Source organism: Procambarus clarkii, chromosome 76 (genome assembly GCF_040958095.1).
Source record: "Procambarus clarkii isolate CNS0578487 chromosome 76, FALCON_Pclarkii_2.0, whole genome shotgun sequence".
NCBI classification, from domain to species: Eukaryota; Metazoa; Arthropoda; class Malacostraca; order Decapoda; family Cambaridae; genus Procambarus; species Procambarus clarkii.
The window spans coordinates 23,360,898-23,384,959 of record NC_091225.1 but is presented as its reverse complement, the minus strand read 5'-3'; the positions used below and the strand labels follow the sequence as shown (position 1 = coordinate 23,384,959).

The following is a 24,062-nucleotide window of genomic DNA, read 5'->3' as shown; positions in this document are numbered from 1 at the left end:
CAGCAAACATGTTCATATAATTCTGTATACCAACTGGTAGATCATTTATGTACACAATAAACATCACTGGTGCAAGAACTGAACCCTGTGGTACTCCACTTGTGACATTTCTCCATTCTGATACATTGCCTCTGATTACTGCCCTCATTTTTCTATGTCAGAAAATTTTTCATCCATGATAGAAGCTTACCTGTCACCCCTCCAATATTTTCCAGTTTCCAGAACAACCTCTTATGTGGAACTCTGTCGAAAGACTTTTTTAGGTCCAGATAGATGCAGTCAACCCAACCATCTCTTTCCTGTAATATCTCTGTGGCTCGATCATAGAAACTGAGTAAATTCGATACACAGGATCTTCCAGATCGAAAACCATACTGTCTGTCTGATATTATATCATTTCTCTCTAGGTGTTCTACCCATTTAGTTTTGATTAGTTTTTCCAATACTTTCACTATTACACTTGTCAATGATACAGGTCTATAATTGAGGGGGGTCTTCCCTGCTGCCACTTTTGTAGATTGGAACTATGTTAGCCTGTTTCCACCCGTCTGCTACGATTCCTGTACACAGGGATGCCTGAAAGATCAGGTGAAGTGGAATGCTGAGCTCAGATGCACATTCTCTCAGAACCCATGGTGAAACGCCATCTGGGCCAGCTGCTTTGTTCTTACCGAGCTCCTTGAGCATTTTTTCCACTTCGTCTCTAGACACCTCTATGTGTTCTATGTTGTTCTCTGGAATTCTTATTGTATCTGGTTCCCTAAAGATTTCATTTTGTACAAACACACTTTGGAACTTTTCGTTTAGTGTTTCACACATTTCCTTTTCATCTTCCGTGAATCTATTTCCCATTTTCAACCTCTGAATATTATCCTTTACCTGCAATTTGTTGTTTATGAATTTATAGAATAGACCTGGTTCTGTTTTACATTTGTCCGCAATCCCTTTTTCAAAATTTCTTTCTGCCTCTCTCCTCACTGCCGTGTAGTTGTTTCTCGCATCTTTGTATCGTATCCTGTATACGATATAGTATCCTGTATGTATCGTATCCTGTATCCTGTATAGGTGTATCGGTTCCTGTGCCTCTTGGGCTCTGTCATGTCTACATGTGACATTGTATGGGGGTCAGCCTCGTTACTTGTGTGAGGAGTCGCCACATTACTTCTTAGTGCTTTCCCGTTCCCATTCTGACACTCAAAAAAAAAAAAAAAAAAAAACTTTAATTCTATCTGTGGCTCTTTTGGGTACTCAGTTTCCACCTGTGTCCCCTAGTGCGTGTGCCCCTTGTGTTACATAGCCTGTCCTTCTCAACCCTGTCGATTCCCTTGGGTATCTTGTATGTGGTGATCAGGTCTCCCCTCACTTCCTCTTCCAGCGAAGTGTGGTTTCATTCCCGTAGTCTCTCCTCATGACTTCGGTAGTGTACTTTTTCTTTCTGTAGGGGTTCTGTTCCCTTCTCTGTTGACTGGGCGCTGGGGGAGCAGCTTGCTCTGTTGCCTCTCGCTTGGTCCCGCTGTTGGTGGGCGCTTTGGGTTGTCTTCCGGCCTCTGCTGGCGTCGGAGGACGGCTTCTCCCCCTTGGGGGGGGGGTTCAGAGCTGGCGGGGTGGGCTTCTTCCCTGCGCTTCGTCATTTCCTCTTCGTGGGTGCGTGGGGCGTGGTCGATCCGCCCCATCCTTCTGGGCTTCCCGTCTGCTCTTTGCAGTCATGAGCTTTTCCCGTCTGCTCTTTGCAGTCATGAGCTTTTCCAGTCTGCAGTTCTTCTGGACTACTTCCGTATGCACCCTGGATCCTCTGCCCTGCTCGGAGGACTGTTGTCTCCTGTTCGGATTCTGTTAGGGCCGGGTGCATGGATGGTGGACCTGGACCTCCAGGTCACTTCTTGGCACGTTCCTCTCCAGTTTTTCTGGGGCTAGCACGGTTGGTAATTACCTATGTGTACTTACCTAAGTGTAGTTACAGGACGAGAGCTACTCTCGTGGTGTCCTGTCTTCCCAGCACTCTTTGTCATATAATGCTTTGATTATAATTGTCATATTGTCATATAATGATTGTCATATGTCATAATATGTCTTAATATGATTGTCATACAATGCTTTGGTGGTGGGGCTTCAGGTTTGCTGTTTTTATTGCATTCCCTATTTTGTGAAGGGCACTTTGTATACTCTTTGCATCTTTACCGGATCTTAGTGCCCTGTCTGCGTCTGAGATTCGGTGTCTGGCCTACCTCGACGACTGGCTGGAGTGGGCTCCCAGTCAGTCCGCTTGTCTGCTCGCCAGGGGATGGTTCTTTCCAGATCGCTGGGTTTGGTTTCCTGGTGATCTGGAGGTTTTACCTTCTGTTTCCGTCCCGGGTTCGGACCTGGGCCTTGTTTCAGGCTCTTGGGCCCCTCATTGTCTTCCCTCCAGAAGTGTTACTGTGGCTGTGGTCCCGCCTTTGGCTGTTCAGGAGGGGGTCCCGGGTTGCTCAGCGGTTGCTTGGGCGGTTGTGCGGGAGTTTGCACTTCGGCGTGCTTGTCTGCCCGCGGAGTCGGGTTTGGCTCCGGCGTCGGTTGGTTCCTACGGAGACTCCACTTCCGCCTCTTGCATTCCTTGGGTTCCTCTGGGGATCTGGTGTTGGTGCTGCGTCACCAGCTTCCTCTTTGGGGTTTTCGGGGTTCCGTGCCTTGGCAGCTCCCCGAGCCTTCGCTCGATGTGTTCACGGACGGGTCGTCTCTCGGCTGGGGCTTTGTGACCAGTGCTCACCAGGTCGGCCGAGGTTGATGGAGTCTGTCTGTCCGTCGGGCTCACAGCCCGGTTCAGGTGTTCATGGCTGTCTGCTTTGCGCTTCGGAGGGTTTGGGTCACTAGGTACTCTACCATTCAGCTCTGTTTGGACTGTTCTCTGGTGGTTCTTGCCGGAACCACAGGGGGTTTGGTTAACCGTGTGGTTCGTGTCCGGGGTGTGTCCTGCGTCCTGGTGGACAGCTGTCTCGGTTCATTCCTCTTCGTGGGTTGGCCAGTCGTCGCCAATTCGTTTTGTTGGCTCTGTTGGGCTTATGGACTCCTGGCCATGGACGTCTTCGGGTCGGCGTGGTCTAGGCGTCGCCCGTTTTGTGGCGCCCTTCCCACCTGCGAGGACTTCACGGTGGAGGCTTTAGGCAGGCCTGGTCGAGGTGGGGGGTACCTGTACCTCTTCTCCCGGTCCAGCTGTTGCTTCGGGTTCTGGCTCGGTTGCAGCCCATTCCCACGAGAACAGTCCTTATGGTTCCACGGTGGCCGGCCCGGCCTTCTTTTCAGACGCTGCTTGATAGGTGTCCGTACCCGGGGCGTTTTTCCTGAGGCTTCGCCTCTTTCAGCAGGCCGAATCGGTCCTGTCCGTGACTGGTTCGGCCTTCTCTTTGGCTCTTCGCGTCTGGTATTTTGACGCAGGTATCGCCATCTCTATGGTGTTCAGGTGGCTTTGTTGACGGTGTCCCACCTGCGAGCTTCGTCTTGGAGACTGTATGACGTTTATTACGTTTTCTCGCGTTTTGTTTCCCCTCCGGCCTGCTCATGAGTCGCCTGAGCCATCCTGGTCCTTGTTCAGGGTGCCTTCTTCTCTTCCCCTCAGTTTGTGGTAGCCCCTTCGGTTTCAGTTTCCTCCTCTTTGGTACTGGTGGTAGCTTTATTGGTGTGCAGCCTTTCTCTGTCCTGGCGACGGTCGAGACGGCTGCTTTCCGGAGGGGTTCTTGGGGTTTTGGTACTTGTTTGGTTTGGCCGGGGGGTGCGTCCTGTGTTGTCCAGTTGTGCTTTTTGCTGTTGCCGGCGTGCCGTGCCTGGGGATGCGCTGTGGTTGATCCGGTTCCTTCGTTCCCTGTTTTCAGGGCTCGGGTCTCCCGGGTCGTCCGCAGTGTTTTCCTTCTTCCTGCGGTCTGTCTTTGCGCCCGTGCTGTTCAGACGTTTGCAGCAATTGCTGCTGTGTTGGTGACGTCTCGGGCTCATTTCGGGCGCAGGGAATTGTGGGTCGCACAGGTTTTTGGCCGCCCATCCATATGTGCGTCTGTTCTTGGGCGTTCTTGTTGCCTTGGGTCGCAGGTTTGTGGCCGGTTGTCTTGGCTTTGCGTTGCAGAGTTTGTGGCGGCCGCCTCCCGGGTTAGCCCTTTCTTTTCCTTCTCTTTGGGTATGAAGCTCCAGGGAGCCGTAGGGGCTCCCCACAGAAAACCAGCGTTGAATGTAATGAAACGCCATTTTCTGGGTGAGCCCCGGAGGCTCCCTGGAAACCCTCCCTCCCACCGGTCGGCGTTTTTTTCGCGTTGGTTGAAGCTTAGCTTCCGAACTGGAGCTTGGCAGCCGGCGCGGTAGGTCCGGGGCTCCCCCCTTCCCCTCCCGGGGTGGGGAGGGCTGCGCGGACGATCGGCGCGGCAGTAAAGTGTGATGTTTGCTTGTTTGCTTGTTTCCTTGGGATTGTAGGGAGTTTTCTACCTCTCTGTTCGGTTTTTGTTGTAGTTTCTTACCATGTGGGGTTTGTTTTGTTACGCCTACCTTTCTGGGTGCCTAACCCCGGTCGATGGCAGATAAGGAAAACCCCCAACCATATGGGGTTTTCCAGGGCCATTGCTCCCTGAAACCTCTCTGAAGGGGCCAGGTTCTGGCGCTGGTCCCTGGTAGGTCTGAACTCCTTAGCTAATGTCCCGGTCTAACATAACATACATTAGCCCGATAAGCTCCAGGGAGCCTCCGGGGCTCACCCAGAAAATGGCGTTTCATTACATTCAACGCTGGTTTTTTGACATTTTTAGGTGAAGCTGTGGTCACAAGCTGAACAGCAGTGTTGTGAGCTCATGCTGCTTGTGCCAGCCCTGGTGGCTCACTCAGTACTGAGGCCCCCACACCCGGGAATGTTGCCGACAATTTTTTTTTAAATGGCGTCTGTTTACAAGAGCCCTGCAGAAGGTGATGTGAACCCCTTGTATCTGTGGGCCGTTTAAATAGTACTCCATATTTTTTATGGAGTTATATTATTTTTATTTAAACTTCAGTTTAAATAGCGGTTAGTACTCCAAAACGTCATATTGCGCAGTCGTGCGTCAATTACTCAACATGTCATATAAAGTGTTGTGCAATTTAAGGGTTAACCACCGCACTGTGCAGAGTGCCTTGAGGCATTAGATTGAGGGTACGCAGAGCACCAGATTGGGGGTTAGATCGGGGGTGCGCAGAGTGGCGCTCTTAGGTATAGGGAGCGATTCAAAAGTTCTGCGGGTATACGAGGCTCACATCCTGTGTCTCAGGACTCCTTTAAACAGACCCCATTTTTAAAGAAAATCGTTCTTAAGTGTGAGAGCCTCAGTACTGAGTTAGCAACCAAGGTTGGCACTCAGTTTGCCACCAGACTAGTACCCGAGCTGAGAGGTATGAGCTACGAGGAGAGGTACGGAATTAAACCTCACTTCGCTGGAAGACACAAGAGTTAGGGAGGACATGATCACCACATTCAAGATTCCCAAGGGAATTGATAGGGTAGATAAAGACAGGCTATTTAACACAAGGGGCACACACACTAGGGGACACAGGTGGAAACTGAGTGCCCAAATAAGCCACAGAGATATTAGAAAGAACATTTTTAGTGTCAGAGTGGTTGACAAATGGAATGCATTAGGCAGTGATGTGGTGGAAGCTGACTCCATACACAGTTTCAAGTGTAGATATGATAGAGCCCAATAGGCTCAGGAACCTGTACACCTGTTGATTGACGGTTGAGAGGCGGGACCATAGAGCCAGAGCTCGACCCCCGCAAGCACAATTAGGTGAGTACAATTAGGTGAGTACAGCATGAGGCAACAGCATCGCTGTTCAGCTTGTGACCACAGCATCGCCTAAAATTGTAAAAATATATATGTAACTGGTATTATTTAGCCATGATAGTATTAGAGAGGAGCCTGACTGTGATAAAGACTGTGTACAATTTCCAGATATCAGTGAACACAATGCTGTTGTGGGATAGGTTGGACATGTATATGAGTGGGAGGTTATAAATAGGAGCTGCCTCATATGGGCCAATAGGCCTTCTGCAGTTACCGTTATTCTTATGTTCTCATGTTCTGTTCAAGATGTTCAAAGCACTATGCAGGTAGCCACAGCACCCTACCATTGTTTGGTCCATCTTAGAATGTTGAAATGAATTCTCATGTTCCTTTACAGAATAAACTTGTGGAAAATGATTAATTTACAGGATTTAGTGACCAGGATTCTGATAATAGCAGGATTGTGGTGATAATTAGCCCTGTTCGCAGTATGGTGGGAGGAGTAATCTTGGTGAGGGAGGGAGGTAGCGTCGTCTACTGATTCTGTGTGGCAGCCTGTTATTGTCTGGACTCAGCATACCAGCTTAGTGGTTCGCTATGTTGAAAACAAATGTAGATTCTTATACTGTATATGATGTGTGTGTATATAGTGTAATAACAGCAAAAGGAGTATGTTGGGAGAAGGAATGTTGCCGAGAGAGGTGTTGGTGAAAGAGGGAGTGAGGTGGCGTCTGCTAGTGACCCTGAGAGCTTTATCGCTCAGCGCCCATTATTTGCTCAACTTCTCAGCTCCATCATGACTATAGTATGTCACGTACAATATTTAATTTTATTTTGCCGTGATCAGAGGCTACAATTTAACAAGAGAAAATAATTTTTTGTGCAGAATTTATTTTCGGCTCACCACAGAATTGTCCTTTATTATGGCCGTACAGCATGGTGGTTAAGTCTAGCCAGCCTGCTATCTGTCCGCACGGCCATGACGTTAGGAAGTTTGCTGCTTTGGCTGCCGTGTTTGCCATTTCTTGGGTCAATATTCAGGCGCAGTGCTTTTGGAGGTCGAAAAGTTCTCAGTGATCCCTGGAGGCTCCCAGTCACCCTCCCTCCCTCCCTCCTGCTGATGTTTTTTTTTTCTCATTGTTTGGATGCTTAGCTTCCGAACTGGATTGCTAGGTAGCCAGCACAAGGGGTCCGGGGCTCCCCCATCACCCTCTCGGGGAGGGGATGGCTGTGCTTACGAGTGGTGCGACGGCAAAGTGTGATGTTTGCTTGTTTCCCTTGTTATCTTGGGGCTGGTGGGTGTTTTGCCTCTCCGGTTTTTGGTTGCAGTTTTCTTACCATGTGGGGTCTGTTTTGTTATGCCTACTTTTCTGGGTGCCTAACCCCATTGGATGGCAGATAAGGAAAACCCCCAACCATGGGGTGTTTGCCAGGGCCATTCCTCCCTGTACCTCTCTGAGGGGGCCAGGTTCTGGTTCATGGTCCCCGGTAGGCTGAACTCCATTGACTAATGCCCTGATCGAGCTCAAGTCATTTCCAGTGCTGTGCCTTGTGGTGTGGTCCTGTTCTGTGGTGGTGTGTGAACCAGGAGTAATTTCACAAGTACTCGGGGCTGCATATGCCTAGGGTTCCTTTCCCTAGGTGCCCAGTAGGTATTGCCCTTGTGGCTTGGGGTTATCTTCCACAAGTCGCTTGGGGTCTGCCTCTGTAGAATCTTTTGCTTCTCGGTAATTGCTTAATTGCCTTGGTGTCAGCTGGGGTGTTTCTTGCACCACTTGTTTTGTCACTGGTAGGGGCGCAAGGTACTGTGCAGCTAGTTTTCACCGGGTCGTTGTCCCTCATGCAGGGGTTTTCTTTTATTTTTGTTTCCTGCCTGGTGGGGGTCTGCCCCTTGGTGTTGGTACCCCTTCTATATAAATTGGTGGTCCTACTAGGTCCCTGTGAGTGTACACCTCCCAAGGGTTCAACTGTTAGTAGTTCGCTGGATAGTTTGGGGTGCCAGTTATCAGTATCTTGCCTGGGCTTCCCTTAGCAGAGCATGTAAGGGCCCTGGAAACCCCCTTTAGGGCTCCGTGGTCCGATGGATGCATCCTTTGGGTCCCATCTCACTTCGTGAGAGTTTGGGGGTTGCTCTGTCCCCTTGTCTCAGGATGACAATCACCAATTTGTGCCTCCCTCATGCTGCCTGTTGGGTCCGTGACACCTTTGACCCGGAGTCCTGCGAGTGGTGTTCCTTGCTTGTACTCCAGTTCATCCAATCCACTGATCTTAATACTCGGGTGCAGGCAGCTTTGGCGTTGCATGCATGTTTTAGGTTGCTGCAGTGCGCTGGGTTGGTTACTAACCCGGATGCCCCGAGCCTGCCCAGTTTTGCATAAAGGGATTCGAACTTGGGGTTGTTATCGCCTCAACTTTGTTTCGTCCATGCCTCCCTTGTCCTTCCCCTGCTGTTCTTCGACCCTCTGCACCCAGTTCTGAAGTGTTTAAGGGTTTCAGAGTCAGGGCAGGGTTTAGTTGGTGGTGAGATTCGGGCAGTTTCAGGGGATGCTCCTTCTGGTGTGATGACGGAGGCATTCGAGCCTTTTTCTCCAGCCGGTGCTTCTGGGTGTGACCAGTGGGCCCTGTTTGTTCCAACTTTTCCGGTGGACTCTGCCTTATCTCTTGAGGCACAGGGTTTGCAGGACGACTCGACCCCGGGTCCTAATGTGGAAGTTCCCGAGGCAAGGGAGGGGGTTGACTTGGGGGGCTTGGGCTCCATTTGACCCCGCTTGGGTGTTGGTACCCTATGAGCGAGGCTTGTTGTTGCAGGGGGGGTGGGGTTTTCTTATCCCCTCCCTCCCTATACGATTTTGATATAGCATCAACCCCTTCCCGGGATCCCTCTGGTACTTCTGTTCCTTGCTTCTGGAGGTTTTCGGCTTCCCGCATCGTGCCCCATTAGGTGCGGGAGGCCATTGTGGCTCGAGGCCATCTCTTGCACGACCTGGATTGTGCCTCGATAATGGATCCTGCCTCATTTGTGATCGGTTTTTCCTTTCCTTACTGGGTGCGTTACGAGGTTCCGGAGTCGTCCTCTTTGGCAAAATAGCCTGTATTTTCAATGGCGGTATGGCATACGTTCTGTCGGTCCCACATGCTTCAGTGGCGAGAGGCCCTGACAGTTGTTCAGATTTACCCGGGGGGCGAGATTGAACGCTTCACTGCTTGTTTGTAGCAGTGTCACGGACATCCCTGTCCTTCTTTGGGATGTCAGCCTGTGTAGCTTCGCGTGCAGGTTCCCTTCCTTTCGGCTACCCTGGTTGCTGAGGACTTACTCATCTGTGACCATTAGGCTTCGGTCTTGCGTTTCTTTTCCCTTCTCAAGCTGTCTTCGGACTGGCTTAAGGAGGACATGGAGGCGTTGGTTGCTGATCCTAGTTCTGGTGCGTTGGTCGCAGTGGTGCGGGCATTGGCTGCCTTGTTGAAGCTGTTTGTGCCGATCCTGAGGGAGGCAGTGTCTCTGTTTTTTGCTTCTCGTTTTGGGTGCCATCAGGCGGTGCTCGCTCAATCCTTAGAATCCGCTTGAGCTCTGGCTCTTAGGTTTTCTATGCCCATTTTGTCCTTTCTCTTTGCAGAGTATGCGATGGTGCAGTTTCTGCAAACAGAGGTTTCTAGTTTTCGTCCCATCTTGGACTTTTTGGTTCTTAGGGGGGCCCGTGGGGTTTCTTCCCAAAAGGGTCATGCCCCAGGGCTCGAGGTTCCTCTTGTCGTGGTATGCCAGTGGTGCCATTTTCAGAGTCGGAACAGCCTTCCGGGCCGACGACGTCTGGTTGGAGCGGTAATTGCTCTGCTCATCTATCGGCTTTTCATAAGGGGCTTCGGCCCTTTCATTGGTCATCCTATTGACGAGGCAATTGGTGGGGAGAGGTTCGTACAGTTTGCTCACGCCTGGTCCCACGATTTGTCGGCTTTTCGGGTCTCTTCATGCGGCTTGCAGTGGCATTGGGTGGCCCCTCCTTCTTCGGGGGGCTTGGAGCTGGCAGGGAAGGCTCTCTCTCTCTCTGTTGGGTCATCTTGGAGTGGGTTTGCTTGGGTGTGGACAAAAGTCCTCATCCCTCAGGTCGGTTTCCCGCCTTGTTTCCGGTTCTGAAACGAGACTGTGCGGACTTGCGGTACATTCTGGACTTGTTCCATCTGAACCCCTGGGTCTATTGCTCCTGCTTTTGGATGACTTCTTTGTCCCAGGTCCGGCTTCTCTTGGAAGCGAGCGCTTGCATGGTGCCCCTGGAGCGAGTGGCGACCTCCTCCCGGGAAAGTCCCTCTTGTTTTTATCTTTGGTTAAGTAGCTCCGGGAAGCCAAAGGGGCTCCCCCAGAAAACTAGCGTTGAATGTAATGAAACACCATTTTTTTGGGTTAGACCCGGAGTCTTCCCGGCAACCCTCCCTTCCTCCGGTCGGAGGTTTTTCACAGTTTTTGACATCCAGCCTCTGAACTTGGGGGTGATAGCCGGTGTGGGAGGTCTGGAGCTCCCCCTTCCCCCTTCTGCAGAAGTGGGGAGCTGCACTGACAGTGGCACGGAGATGGTTGTGACATCATGCTCGTTTGTTCGTTTTTAGTTTGGAGAGTTCTTCTCAACAGTTTGGCTTTCAGTAGCAATTTCTGGAGGGAGCCCCTACGGCTCCCCGGAGCTATCCATGGCTGATATGGATACCCTAACTATTTTGCATCAGTCGATGTGGGTGGAGTTCTAGACCTACCGGGGACCACGAGCCAGAACCTAGCCCCCTCAGAGAGGCACGGGGAGCAATGGCCCATAGAATTGCACATGTGATTTGGAGCATTCTGTATCTGCCATCGACCGGGACAGGCACCCAGAAAGGTAAGCCCCACAAAACAAACCCCTATTCTGGTTAACAACAAAAATCGACAAACGAGTGGACAGAACTCCCCCAGGAAAACAAACTAACAAGCATGACGTCACACGAGCCGCGCCGCATGTCTGCGCAACTCCCCCCTCCCCGGGAGGGGGAAGGGGGAGCCCCAGACCCCTGCGCCGGCGATCCCCGCCCCAGTTCCTCGGCTGATGGGATAATACACGGTCGTATGGCTCCAGCTCCGGTCTTGTCTCAGTGCTGTGACTTGTTTGCAGTGCTGCTCCTACGGTGGTCGTGTGAGCTGGGAGTAGTATTCTCAGGTACTCGGCCTGCATGTGCTTAGGGTCACCTTCCCTGAGTGCCCTGTAAGTACCACCCTTGGGGCTTGGGGTTGCCTTCCACAAATCACCTTGAGTCTACCTCTGTTGGCTTTTTGCTGCTTGGCGTTTAGCTGCCCCAAGTGTTTGGGGGTTTTCCTCCCTTGTTTACCTTGGTAGGGGGGTCTCCCTTGTGTTCCCCCCCCCCCTTATATTAGGTTTGTTTGTGTGGTGGCACCCCCCCTGCTTCGCCGTCACGGGTGGACACGTCCCGTGGGTTCAGCTTTAGCAGTTTGCTTGGTAGTTTGGGGCGCCAGTTGGCAGTGCCCTGCCTGGGATAACCCTTAGCAGACCCAGTCTAGGAGCCCTGGGAAACCCCCCAGGGGCTCTCGGGTCCGATAGTGGAGACCCTTGCATCCCCTCTCGCTTTGTGCGAGTTGAGGGTTGCTCTGTCCCTTTGTCTTAGGGTGACTCTCCTTGTTTTTTGCCTCCGTCATGCTGCCTGTTGGGTCGGTGACACATTCGACCCTGAGTCCTGCGAGCTTTGTTGCTTGTTCGTGACTCCATTCACCCAGTCTGCTGATGAATTCCCGTGGGTGCAGGCAGCTCGCGCGTTGCAAGGTAGGTTGTTGCAACGCGCTCGGGTTTGTCGCTTCCTCGGACGCCACGATGCTGCCCCGCTTTGTGTAGGGACCCAGACTTGGGGGTTTTGGTTGCTTCGGCCTTGGTTCCTTCGGCCTTGGTTCCTTCCACTCCCCCTTGTTTTTCTCCCTCCTGCTTCCGGCCCCTACGCATCTGCAGGCTTCGGGGTCGAGGCGGGGTTAGAGGTTCTGAGACTTGGGCAGTTTCGGGGGTTGCCCCGTCCGGGGTAGCTGCGGAGGCATTTGAGTCTGTTCCTCCGGCCGATGCTCCGGGGTCTAACCAGTGGGCCCCCCTTCTCTTCCAGCTCTCTCGGCTGCCCCGGCTTTTTCTTGTGGGGCCGGGGCTTTGGAGGGCGACTTGGCCCTGGGGCCTGTTGTAGAGGCTCCTGGGGTTGGGGAGGGGGGGCCTTGGGCTCCATTGCGCCCCGCCTGGATTTCCGTTCTTCTGAGCGGGGCTTACTGTTGCGAGGAGTGGGGTTTTCTTTCCCCCGTACTGCGTACGATTTGGGCTTGGGTTCTGCTCCTCCCTGGGTCGGTTCCGTGTCCCTGTGGTTTTTCGGTTCTGTCTTCCAGAGGTTTTCGGCTACCTGCATCTCTTCGCCTGTGGTGCAGTTGGCCTTTGCGGCTTACCTCCTGCGTGTCCCGGAATTTGCCTCCATACTGGTTCCTTGTAGCTGTTTGGGCTCCTTGTAGCTGTTTGCGCTCCTTTGTAGCGGTTTGGGCTCCTTGCAGCGGTTTGGGCTCCTTGTAGCGGTTTGGGCTCCTTGTAGCAGTTTGGGCTCCTTGTAGCGGTTTGGGCTCCTTGCCGCCGGTTGGGCTCCTTGCCGCCGGTTGGGCTCCTTGCCGCCTTGTTGGGCTACTTTTCTTTCGCGTCCTGCGCATGTGCCGTGGGAGTTTGTTTTGGCTCCGGGCGGTGTGCACACGTGGTGTTCTGCATCCATTTCTCTCAGGGGGCTTCGCCTCTCGCTCTTTTCTTAATACAATCCGTGCCCCGTTGCTTTGGGGGTGTTCTGGAGTGCCGCTGTGGGGAAGTCACAAGGTTTTTTCCCTGCATTCTAGGGTGGGGAGCCTCCTTCGCTGCTCCCCTTCTCCTCTCCAGCATGGGCACCCTGGCCGCCTCCGGCGGCTACGGACTCATAGGCTTGCGTCATGGCCCACAGAGCCTATGTTCTGCAGGTGGGTTGGTGCGGTATGACGTCTCCTTCGTCCTGACGCTGTTTTTGTTTTTGGAAGTAGGAATGGGTGTACATACATACTTGAGAACGTGGACCGTACCACCTGAGGTGCCTACTGCAGGGCTATTAGCCCATACAGGGCAGCTCTTGTTCTCTCCACCTGATTCCTTCCTCGGTTCACGGGTGTCTGCGGGTGGCCTCTTGGCCCTTCTGAGACGGCTCCTGCCTGTACTCCTCCTGCCCCTCTCCTATGCTTGTCTAACCTTGCTGGAGTTCGGGGCCCCGCCTCCACCTTGTTCCATGGTGCAACAGTGGGGTTGCCTGTTCGGTGGTACGTTTTCCTGTGTCGAGGGCGTTTTGTGCTCGCCTCCTTGTGCTTGCAGGATTGGGTTCTGGCTCTTTGGTTCTGCCTCTCCCCTGTCGTTCGCCTGTCGAGCGGATTCTGTGCTTCATGGGCGCTCTCGTTTCTGCTCTTGGGGCTGTGTATGGGGACAGCCCTAGTTGGGCTGCCTAATGTGTTCCTTCGATTGCCTGTTCCACTGCACACGTTTCTTCTACCGTCCCTGTGGCTCAGTTGGGTGCTCGGTTTCCGCCTGTGTCCCCTTGTGTGCCACTCATGTTCCGATTTATCTTTATCTTCTCTGTTGCTTCCTCAGGGAGTATGGTGACATTCTGCTGTGGTTTTGGTACTGCGGCTGCGTGTCGGGGTTGGTTGTGGCATTTTGTTCGGCCCTTCCGTGCTCCTTCTGGGGCCCTCCTTCCTTGCCGGTCTTGCTGTGCCGGGCCTGGTTTTTCCATGTTCCTTGGATTCTCTGTCCTGTCCTCGTTGTCCTCGCCTCGTTGAGCTGGCTGGGGATGAGCTTGGGGTCTTCGTCTCGCCCCTCGCCTATCCTCCGATTTTGGTTCAAGTTCCAGAGCCTAGTGGCTCCCTTCCTTAGTGTTTTTCACGGCTGCCCCGGGGTTTTTCTTGACGCTAGGGCTTTGGGGGGACAGCTCGGCCCCAGGGCCTGCAGGGTGGGTTCCCGGGGCTGGGGGGGGGGGCTAACGTGAGGGGCCTCAGGCCCCGTTGGTCCCCGCCGGGGTATTTCTACCCCTCTGGGCGGGGCTTGCGGTTTTGTAGTGTGGGGTTTTTCTGTTCCCCCCTTTCCGCACGTGCTTTGTGGGCGTCGGCCCCTCCCTGGGCTCGGTTTCCTTGTCCATTGTGCCCTTTGCTTTTGTCCTGTCGGTGGGTGTTTTTCTACGGTCTTCGCCCCTTTTTTCCGGGACGGGCCTTCTCCGTCATGTCCCCCTCTTCTTGGGGTTTCTGCATGACTTTTGGTCTCGGGTGTGATGGGGTTTTTGTGCCTTCGTCCTTTGTGTTTGCTTCTTTTTGTTCTCGAAGGTTCGGGACGGTTTTGCTCCTTCCCGTTTTCTGGTACGTCTGTCGTCATTCGGTTGAGCTTCCCTCTGGTCTTTTCTAGGGCTTGTGGGTCCTATTCCAGGCAGTTTCTGGGTGTTTGGCCTTGTTATTCTGTTCATATCTCTTCTCTTAGCACTGTCTCGGCACTACTCATTTTCCTGGGGGCGATTTTGCTCCTCTTAATGAGTCTTTTTGCTCCTGCCCTTCTGCGGGATGTTGGTGCGGGGAGGCTCCTTATGCGGGATCCTTCCCTGTCGGCTGCACTTGTGGCGGTGGACTTGCATGCTTGTGGCATTTTGGTTTTGGTCCTGCATTTTCTTTTCCCTCCTGGGGCTGTCATAGGATTGGCTTGCGGAGGATGTAGAGGCGCTTGGGGCCGTTCCTGGGTCTGGCACCTTGGTTTCTGCTGCTAGCTTTTGGTATCGATGTTCCTTCTGTGCCGTTTCGCAGGCTGTCTCATGCATTGTTTCACCTCCGGCCTGCTCATGCACTGCCTGTACCGTTCTGGTGTTTGGACCGGGTGCTCTCCTGTTTTTCTTCTCCTTGGTTGTTGTGGCTCCTTCGGTTCAGGTTGGCTTTGCCTCGGCTCTCTTTTTATGTTGGCATTGGCCTCTGGGGGTCAGGTGGCAGAGCTTCATGCTCTTCTCAGGCGCAGTGGTTTTTGGCTCCTGTGGTCGTGGTCATAGGTCTCTTCGTCTGCAGCCGTTCTCCCTTTTTCTAGCGAATGATGTGCCTGCTGCTTTCCGGAAGGGTCCTTGGGTTGTCTCAACTTCGTGTTGAGGTGTGGTTCACCGACCGCCTCCCGGGTATGTCCCCTTGTTTTCTTAGGTAGTCTTTGGTGAATAAGCTCCGGGAAGCCGTAGGAGCTCCCCCCAGAAAACCAGCGTTGAACGTAATGAAACGCCATTTTCTGGGTGAGTCCCGGAGGCTCCCTGGCACCCTCCCGCCCTCCGGTCGGCGTTTTTTTTTTTGCGGTTTTGATATCCAGCCTCAGAACTGGGGCGGGGATCGCCGGCGCGGGGGTCTGGGGCTCCCCCTTCCCCCTCCCGGGGAGGGGGGAGTTGCGCAGACATGCGGTGGCGAGGCTCGTGTGACATCATGCTTGTTAGTTCATTTTCCTGGGGGAGTTCTGTCCACTCGTTTGTCGATTTTTGTTGTTAACCAGAATAAGGGTTTGTTTTATGGCGCTTACCTTTCTGGGTGCCTGTCCCGGTCGATGGCAGATATAGAATGCTCCAAATCACATGTGCAATTCTATGGGCCATTGCTCCCCATGCCTCTCTGAGGGGGACCAGGTTCTGGCTCATGGTCCCCGGTAGGCCTAGAACGCCACCCACATCGACTGATGCAAAATAGTTAGGGTATCCATATCAGCCATGGATAGCTCCAGGGAGCCTCCGGGACTCACCCAGAAAATGGCGTTTCATTACATTCAACGCTGGTTTTTTTAATCAGATAGGGTTTGCTTTGGGGTACCCACCTTTCTTTGGTGCCTGTCTTGGTCGATGGCAGACATAGAATGCTTCCAACCTCACGAGGCTTTCTATAGGCCATTGCTCCTCGTGCCACTCTGAGGGGGGCCTAGGTTCTGGTTTGTGGTCCCTGTTAGGCCTAAGAACTCCATTCACTTGGCTGATGCCACGGTCTAATTCACTCATATCAGTCCGGATAGCGCCAGGGAGCCTCTGGTCTCACCCAGAAGATGGCATTTCATTACATCAATGCTGGTCTTTTAGGTCCAGATAGACAGTTGGCCAACCATCTCTTTCCTGTAGAATCTCTGTGATTCATAAAAACTAAGTAGATTTGTTACACAGGATCTTCCTGTTCGAAAACCATACCGTCCGTCCATTATGATGTCATTATTGTATTCTCCAGGTGTTCTACCCATTGTTGTGTTAACAACAATGGATCAACCCATCTGGTGTTAGCTATTTTTTTCTAATGTTTTAACTACCATACTTGTTAATGATACGGGTTTATAATTTAGAGGGTCTTCTTGGATACCATTTTTGTAGATTGGAATTATGTTTGCCTTTTTCTATGTACTGTATCTGCTAAGATTCCTGTGCACAGGGATTTGTACCTGTTTACAGTCTGCTGGCTGATATATTTTACCTATACTGTATATCTTTGTTTTATTTGGAGAAAGAACCATTATAGTATTGGAATTATTAAAAAAAAAATCCTATTTGGGAAATCTTTACTAGATTTCAAAGATTCTGTATTTGGTATTTGTTGACTTTAAACGACTTGGTAATCTCTCAATCCTTTCTTTCACAGCTCCTACAGTCACCAGAAGAATAATACCTGCAGTGTCAGGACCCAGTGGTATTGAATAATACCTGCAGTGTCAGGACCCAGTGGTATTGAATAATACCTGCAGTGTCAGGACCCAGTGGTATTGAATAATACCTGCAGTGTCAGGACCCAGTGGTATTGAATAATACCTGCAGTGTCAGGACCTAGTGGTATTGAATAATACCTGCAGTGTCAGGACCCAGTGGTATTGAATAATACCTGCAGTGCCAGGACCCAGTGGTTTTGAATAATACCTGCAGTGTCAGGACCCAGTGGTATTGAATAATACCTGCAGTGTCAGGACCCAGTGGTATTGAATAATACCTGCAGTGTCAGGACCCAGTGGTATTGAATAATACCTGCAGTGTCAGGACCCAGTGGTTTTGAATAATACCTGCAGTGTCAGGACCCAGTGGTATTGAATAATACCTGCAGTGTCAGGACCCAGTGGTATTGAATAATACCTGCAGTGTCAGGACCCAGTGGTATTGAATAATACCTGCTGTGTCAGGACCCAGTGGTATTGAATAATACCTGCAGTGTCAGCATCCACACACACTGTCAGATATACTGCATACATGTTGTCAGCAGCATTATGAAACACATTATGGTGTAAGAAATACTACATGTAGATGGGTAAGACTGTCTTCAGCACACTCATGTGAATGACTATATGTATTTTCAATATGTCATGCATTATTAACATCTCATGCACTATGGTAACAAAGAAAATGTGTATTTAAATTAAATTTGGTGTATCATTAATTTTATAATCTCAGTATTTATTAGTTCATTGTGTATGTGGTACAGTATTGTTTTTAATACTATTGTTTGGCAAGAAAACATTTTAAGATTTTCAAATTAATGATTTTTATAATCAGGTTCTAATATTAAAAAGTTTAATGTATATTTTCAGTTTTAAAACATTACATACTTTTTCTCCTATGTGAGCCATTGTAAATGTTGAGAAAGCATTTAAAATAAATAATCTTTATACTGTATAGTAATTATGATTTTTTTCTTAGGTAATTTGCTCTTAAGCTCAAAAGGCTCTCCAAATAAGATAATATATCAGTGTTCTTAATGCTCAGAATTTATTTATTTATTTACATAATTACATGAATGGTATAGGGGATTTAAAAATAACAATGTGCATGGTACATTGGATCAGTAAGTTCTTTTAAAAATCACACACATATATTTTTGCAAATGACAGACCACATGAGGGTCCACTGTACCTGACTCTTGTGCTGTGGTTATATTTATAATAAGACATCCATCAGTTCTGTGGTTATATTTATAATAAGACATCCCATAGTTCTGTGGTGATGTTTATAATAAGGTTCTGTAGTGAAACATCTTAATACTGTGGCTGTATTTATAATAAACCATCCTTCTCTGCTGTTGCTATATGTACAGTATGATAAAACAGTATGTTTTATGTACAGTATATATGTACACTGTATACTATATGTACACTAATCATACTGTATACTATATATGTATACTAATCATACTGTATACTATATGTACAGTATGATTATAAAATTTATAATATATTTAATTTTCCTATACAAAGACATTTTGCTAAATCTTAAAAAAAAAATTGCCACAAGATTTGTTCGTAATGTTTACAAAGTTATACACGGACACTAACTTTCCTGCTGGTGAACGCATGTGGAGACGTAGATTTGTATGTTTGCTTTTACACTTGCTGATTCACAGGAAATATTGTAGAGTATATTTTATGTCTAGCACATTTTATAATATAATAAGCACAATATTATCTTACTATTTATGAATAATTCCTGTGGTTTACATATTGTAACTTTTTTCCATTCTCTTGTGTCTTTGACAAGTAATTAAATTGCTTTATATTCCTACAAAAGTTAGATTATTCCAATTGCTTATCTGATATTGAGTGCCATCTGTTGACAACAGAGTTAACACTATAACCTGTGTGCTCTATTCTGGTTACTCTATACTGATTACTATGTAGTTACTTGAATTATTTATGTATCCGACAGTCCAAGTGTTTTTGGCATCTCTTAACAATATTTGCTTTAGTAATAAATAAAAGCTCATGCATTTAAAATTATATAAAAAATATATTACTAAGATTTATAAAGAACACAACAATTTATAAAGGAGACAAATACTAGTAATAATTGTCTACAAGACTTAACTAATGAAATGTAGAATATTTCATTAGATAATACTTGCTTATTGGATCAAATAGCTGTAAAGGTTTATACAATCAAGAAAACTGTACAAATATTTATTCAAAAGAAAAATGTCATCAGTGTTGAATGTTTAAAATTATATTATGAAAACATCTCGCATAATAGCATAGAAAACATTTAGAGAAAAAAAATAAATACATTACTACTACTTTAGTAGTAGTAATGTACTACAACTACTTTAAAAAATATCAAAATATAAATAAGTGACCGTTCAGGAGAAAAGTCATATCACTGTAGAATGTGTCTGAAAGACTTTAAAAATAAATTATGGCTAATAACACACACGCAAGGATTCATAAAGGAGAGAAACCATATCACTGTTCAGTATGTCAAAAAGACTTTTCACACAAATTATCTCTAATAAGACACATGAGGATTCATACAGGAGAGAAACCATATCACTGTTCAGAATGTCAAAAAGACTTTTCACAAAAATCATCTCTAATAACACACATGAGGATTCATACAGGAGAGAAACCATATCACTGTTCAGTATGTCAAAAAAACTTTAAACAAAAATCATCTCTAATAAAACACATGAGGATTCATACAGGAGAGAAACCATATCACTGTTCAGTATGTCAAAAAGACTTTACACGAAAATCATCTCTAATAACACACATGAGGATTCATACAGGAGAGAAACCATATCACTGTTCAGAATGTCAAAAAGACTTTTCACTTAAATCATCTCTAATAAAACACATGAGGATTCATACAGGAGAGAAACCATATCACTGTTCAGAGTGTCAAAAAGATTTTAAACAAAAATCATCTCTAATAAAACACATGAGGATTCATACAGGAGAGAAACCATATCACTGTTCAGTATGTCAAAAAGACTTTACACGAAAATCATCTCTAATAACACACATGAGGATTCATACAGGAGAGAAACCATATCACTGTTCAGAATGTCAAAAAGACTTTTCACTTAAATCATCTCTAATAACACACATGAGGATTCATACAGGAGAGAAACCATATCACTGTTCAGAGTGTCAAAAAGACTTTAAACAAAAATCATCTCTAATAAAACACATGAGGATTCATACAGGAGAGAAACCATATCACTGTTCAGTATGTCAAAAAGACTTTTCACACAAATTATCTCTAATAAGACACATGAGGATTCATACAGGAGAGAAACCATATCACTGTTCAGTATGTCAAAAAGACTTTTCACACAAATTATCTCTAATAAGACACATGAGGATTCATACAGGAGAGAAACCATATCACTGTTCAGAATGTCAAAAAGACTTTTCACAAAAATCATCTCTAATAACACACATGAGGATTCATACAGGAGAGAAACCATATCACTGTTCAGAATGTCAAAAAGACTTTTCACTTAAATCAAATCTAATAACACACATGAGGATTCATACAGGAGAGAAACCATATCACTGTTCAGAGTGTCAAAAAGACTTTAAACAAAAATCATCTCTAATAAAACACATGAGGATTCATACAGGAGAGAAACCATATCACTGTTCAGAGTGTCAAAAAGACTTTAAACAAAAATCATATCTAAGAAAACACATGAGGATTCATACAGGAGAGAAACCATATCACTGTTCAGAATGTCAAAAAGACTTTTCACTTAAATTATCTCTAATAACACACATGAGGATTCATACAGGAGAGAAACCATATCACTGTTTAGAATGTCAAAAAGACTTTTCACAAAAATCAAATCTAATAAAGCACATTAGGATTCATACAGCATAAGTCATTTGAATATTGTCAAAAACACACAGAAATCACACTAGCGTGATTCATCAATGAACAAATCCACAAGGACCGTGACGAGGATTTGAACCTACGTCTTAGATCATCGCAGACGCTGCCTTATCGACTGAGCTACAACATGGTAAAAAGAGTTGAAACCAGAAGTTTTACTGAACTTACTTGAATCCTGCAGCCTCTTCGAGACACAAACCAAGGTTTTACACAACTCCCCCATGCACTCTAGCTATGTCAATAGGCCGTTCTACCTCTTCTGACGGTTCGAATCCTCGTCACGGCCCTTGTGGATTTGTTCATTGAAGCATCACGCTATTGTGATTTGCGTGTGTAATGAAGTGAGGGGAAGAGGTAGAACAACCAAAGAACTCCCTCCCAAAAGAAAACAATAAAACTTATTTGGCATGGTTATTACTTTCTCTTTTCCCCTCCAGCTTTTACTGCGCATAACTCTACTGCTCTCTTGATCTGTCGTGATATTCCCTTCATCCCCCGACTTTTTCAGTCACCCATTCAGTGTTTTGTGGTCCATATCTTTGTGAGTAAATGGTATACAGTCTGTTCCGTTTATCTCCCCTCAAATTTTACGCTTTCTCTTCATGATCCTAAACACCTGTTGGACTCTTTACCAGAGCCTGTGCTCCTTTTGGATGATTTTAACTGTCAGCATACCTTCTGGGGAGATATTCTGACAAACACCCGGGGATGCCTTCTTGAACCATTTGTGCTCACTTCTCTTCATTTATAACTAGTGAATTCTGGCAAACCCACTCATGTTGATTCCCCACCCTTTCCTGTATTGATCTTTCTGCTCATCTTCTCTTTATATGGACTTCACCTGGCGGGTTCTTGATGACCTACATAAGTGACCTTTTCCCCATCCTTCTCACTTTTCTTTTCTTCTCACCCTCCCCTCTCCTTCCCTAGGTGGAAGTTTGACAAGGCTGTTTGGAACCTCTTTACCTTTGTGTTACTCTTTCCAACCTCTCTGATTTTCCTCTTTCCCGAGCCCCCCTCCTCCTTTCATGACAGTTTTTGATGCTGCCCTCCTCGCTCTACCTCCCGGGGCGCACAGAAGTGCATTCCCTGGTGGAATGCAGCCTGTGCTCAGGCTGTCCATTGTAAGCGTGCGGCCTAGAAGAAACACCGTTGTTGATGGACGCCTGATTCTTTGCTTTTGCGCCAGAAGTCAAGTGTAGTGGCCCGTAGGGCCATCTGTATGACTAAGAGTGAGAGTTGGAGATCTTTCATTTCCACTATTATGTCTAACACCCCTCTGCCCCTGATCTGGGAGGAAATCTGCAAGTTAGTGGGTAAGTTTTTTCCAGATGTCTTGCCAGTTCTTCACCTCTGTGGTTCTGTTGTGGCAGATCCGGTCTCGGTCAAAACCGAACTGGGTTCACACTTTTCAACTGTTAGCTCCGATTCTCATCTTCCTCCTTTCCTTACTCTTAAGCCTCTTCTTCAATCTTGTCACTTAGATTTTCAAACGCCTCTTCATCTTCTCTATAACGCTCCTCTCTCTCTAAGAACTCCTGTCTGCCCTGGCCTTCTGCGGTTCTACAGCGGCGGGTTCATTTGATATTCATTATGTAATACTTTGACATCTCCCTCCATACATATTTCAGTATTTACTGAACGTTTATAACAGTGTCTGGGAGTTGTCATCGGTTCCCATGGACTGACTTGAGCCGGTTATTCTTCCTATTTGAAAACCTAGTTCTCTGTGGTCATTCCCTAAAGACTTTCGCTCCATTGCTTTAATGAGTTGTGTCTGCAACCTCTTTAAATGTATGGTCAGTGTCTGTCTGATATGGTTCTTGGAATGCTATCGCCCTCCCTCTCTCCTTCTCAATTTGGCTTTCGCAAGTGTTGCTGCATGACTGATGTCCTCCTGAACTTAGAGGTCCATGTTTGTACTACCTTTGCTGTGAAGACCTTCGTGGTTGCAGTCCTTTTGGACCTGGAAAAGGCGTATGACACCACCTGGAGATACCACATTCTGTTCCAACAATGTTCTTTTGGCCTTCGTGGCAATCTCCCTCTCTAACTCAAGATCTTCCTCTCTTGTCGTTCCCTTAGAATGAGATTCTAAGGGAACCTCTCTGCCTCTTTTCGGCAATACGAAGGTGTACCTCAAGGTTGTGTTCTGAGCACTACTATTTTCCTGGTAACCCTCAATGGTCTTCTTTCCTCCCATCCCTCTGGCATTTTCTCAGCTCTCTATGTTGATGATCTTACCCTCTGCTGTCAAGGTGATGACTCGCCTTTTCTCCAATGGCGGCTTCAACTTGCGATTGATGCCATGTCGTCCTGGGCCACCAATCATGGCTTCAAGTTCTCTCCAACTAAGACTTGTGCTATGACCTTTACTTGGAAGCAGGTCGTTCTTCGACCCCACTCTGTCCTCTTGATAGTAATCCTCTTTTATAAAGGATTCTGTTAAACTTTTTGAGTTAATCTTTGACACTTGCTTGTCTTAATCACCCCTTATCTCTTACCTTCGAGTTGAATGCTTCAAAGCCCTTAACTTACTTAAGGTCTTGTCCCATACTTCCTGGGGAGCTGAAGGGCGCATGCTGCTTGCTCTCTTTACATTCCTTTCTCATGCTGTCTAAACTCAATTACGGCTGTCCTGCTTACTCTTCTGCCTCCCCCCTCCCTGTTCAGCTCGTTGATGCCATGAGTGGGGCTTAGTGGGCGGCTGCTGGAGTGTAATGCTCCTTGGGACACTCCTCTGCCTTTTTGTAGCCTTGTGCTCCTGCTGCTATCCTCTCTAATTGTGCTGAACAACTTTTCCTTTTCCTTCTGTTTCGTTTTTCTCCCCCCTCTTCTCCTATGTGCTTGTCGTTTCCTGCCGACCTTTTGCTTGTTTTGGTTATTCCTTTGGACTACTTCTATTTTGACGCCCGGGTGCTTGAGGAGGCATACTCCTGCACCCGTAGAACTGTAGTACCCAAAGTCGAGAGCAAGGGGAACCTTTTATTGTCAATCCTCCTTTCATCACTGAACACGATCTCGACAGACTGACGGTTCTTAAGGTGGCGTTTGTGGGGCATATACTCACGACACAGCCCTAGGGGGCCCCAGCATGATCAGCAATAGCTTCTTGTTGGGTGTCCTGCCTCTAACTGTGGCTCCATGGTGGGTGTGGGGGCACATTTGTGAATGAATGTTTCTTTTTCGTCCTCATGTTAAATTCTGTTTCTCCTTTACCTTCTCAGGCTCGTGGGGTGGGCGACCAAGCCCCCGAGTCTGTCCGTGTTGGAAGACCGGGCTCTGCAGCCTCTGCTGCATTGGGCCCCGACCTTGCTCCTCCTTTGGCCAGAATGTTTTGGCAGTAATGTGCATTTACAAAGGTGAAATGTAATTCTGATCAGCTTCCATATATACTTTATACACATTCATATACATACACACACACATATATACATACATATACACACACACACATACTTGATTCAAAAGGTGACACCCCTAGGGTCAACACTTGCAGCAGAGGAGCTCCAGCATATTTCAACAATCCTAAGTATTGTAGTACAGGTTGATGGTAGTGAGTGGTGTCCCAGAGAACATAAAGGTATAGTGCTCTTGAAAAATAGGTGAGATAACAGGAAAGTG

The 24,062-nt window shown here is 47.9% G+C and overlaps 1 long non-coding RNA gene across 1 annotated transcript in view; it reads left to right on the top strand.

Annotated features, from left to right (window-relative positions):
- LOC138357116 (uncharacterized) overlaps positions 1-19,096 on the top strand; it is a 59,627-nt gene extending 40,531 nt beyond the window's left edge. The window contains exon 4 of the long non-coding RNA XR_011224825.1: positions 16,432-19,096. This is a non-coding gene — a long non-coding RNA (uncharacterized lncRNA). The remainder of the gene's footprint in view (positions 1-16,431) is intronic.
- The last annotated feature ends 4,966 nt before the right edge of the window (positions 19,097-24,062 follow it).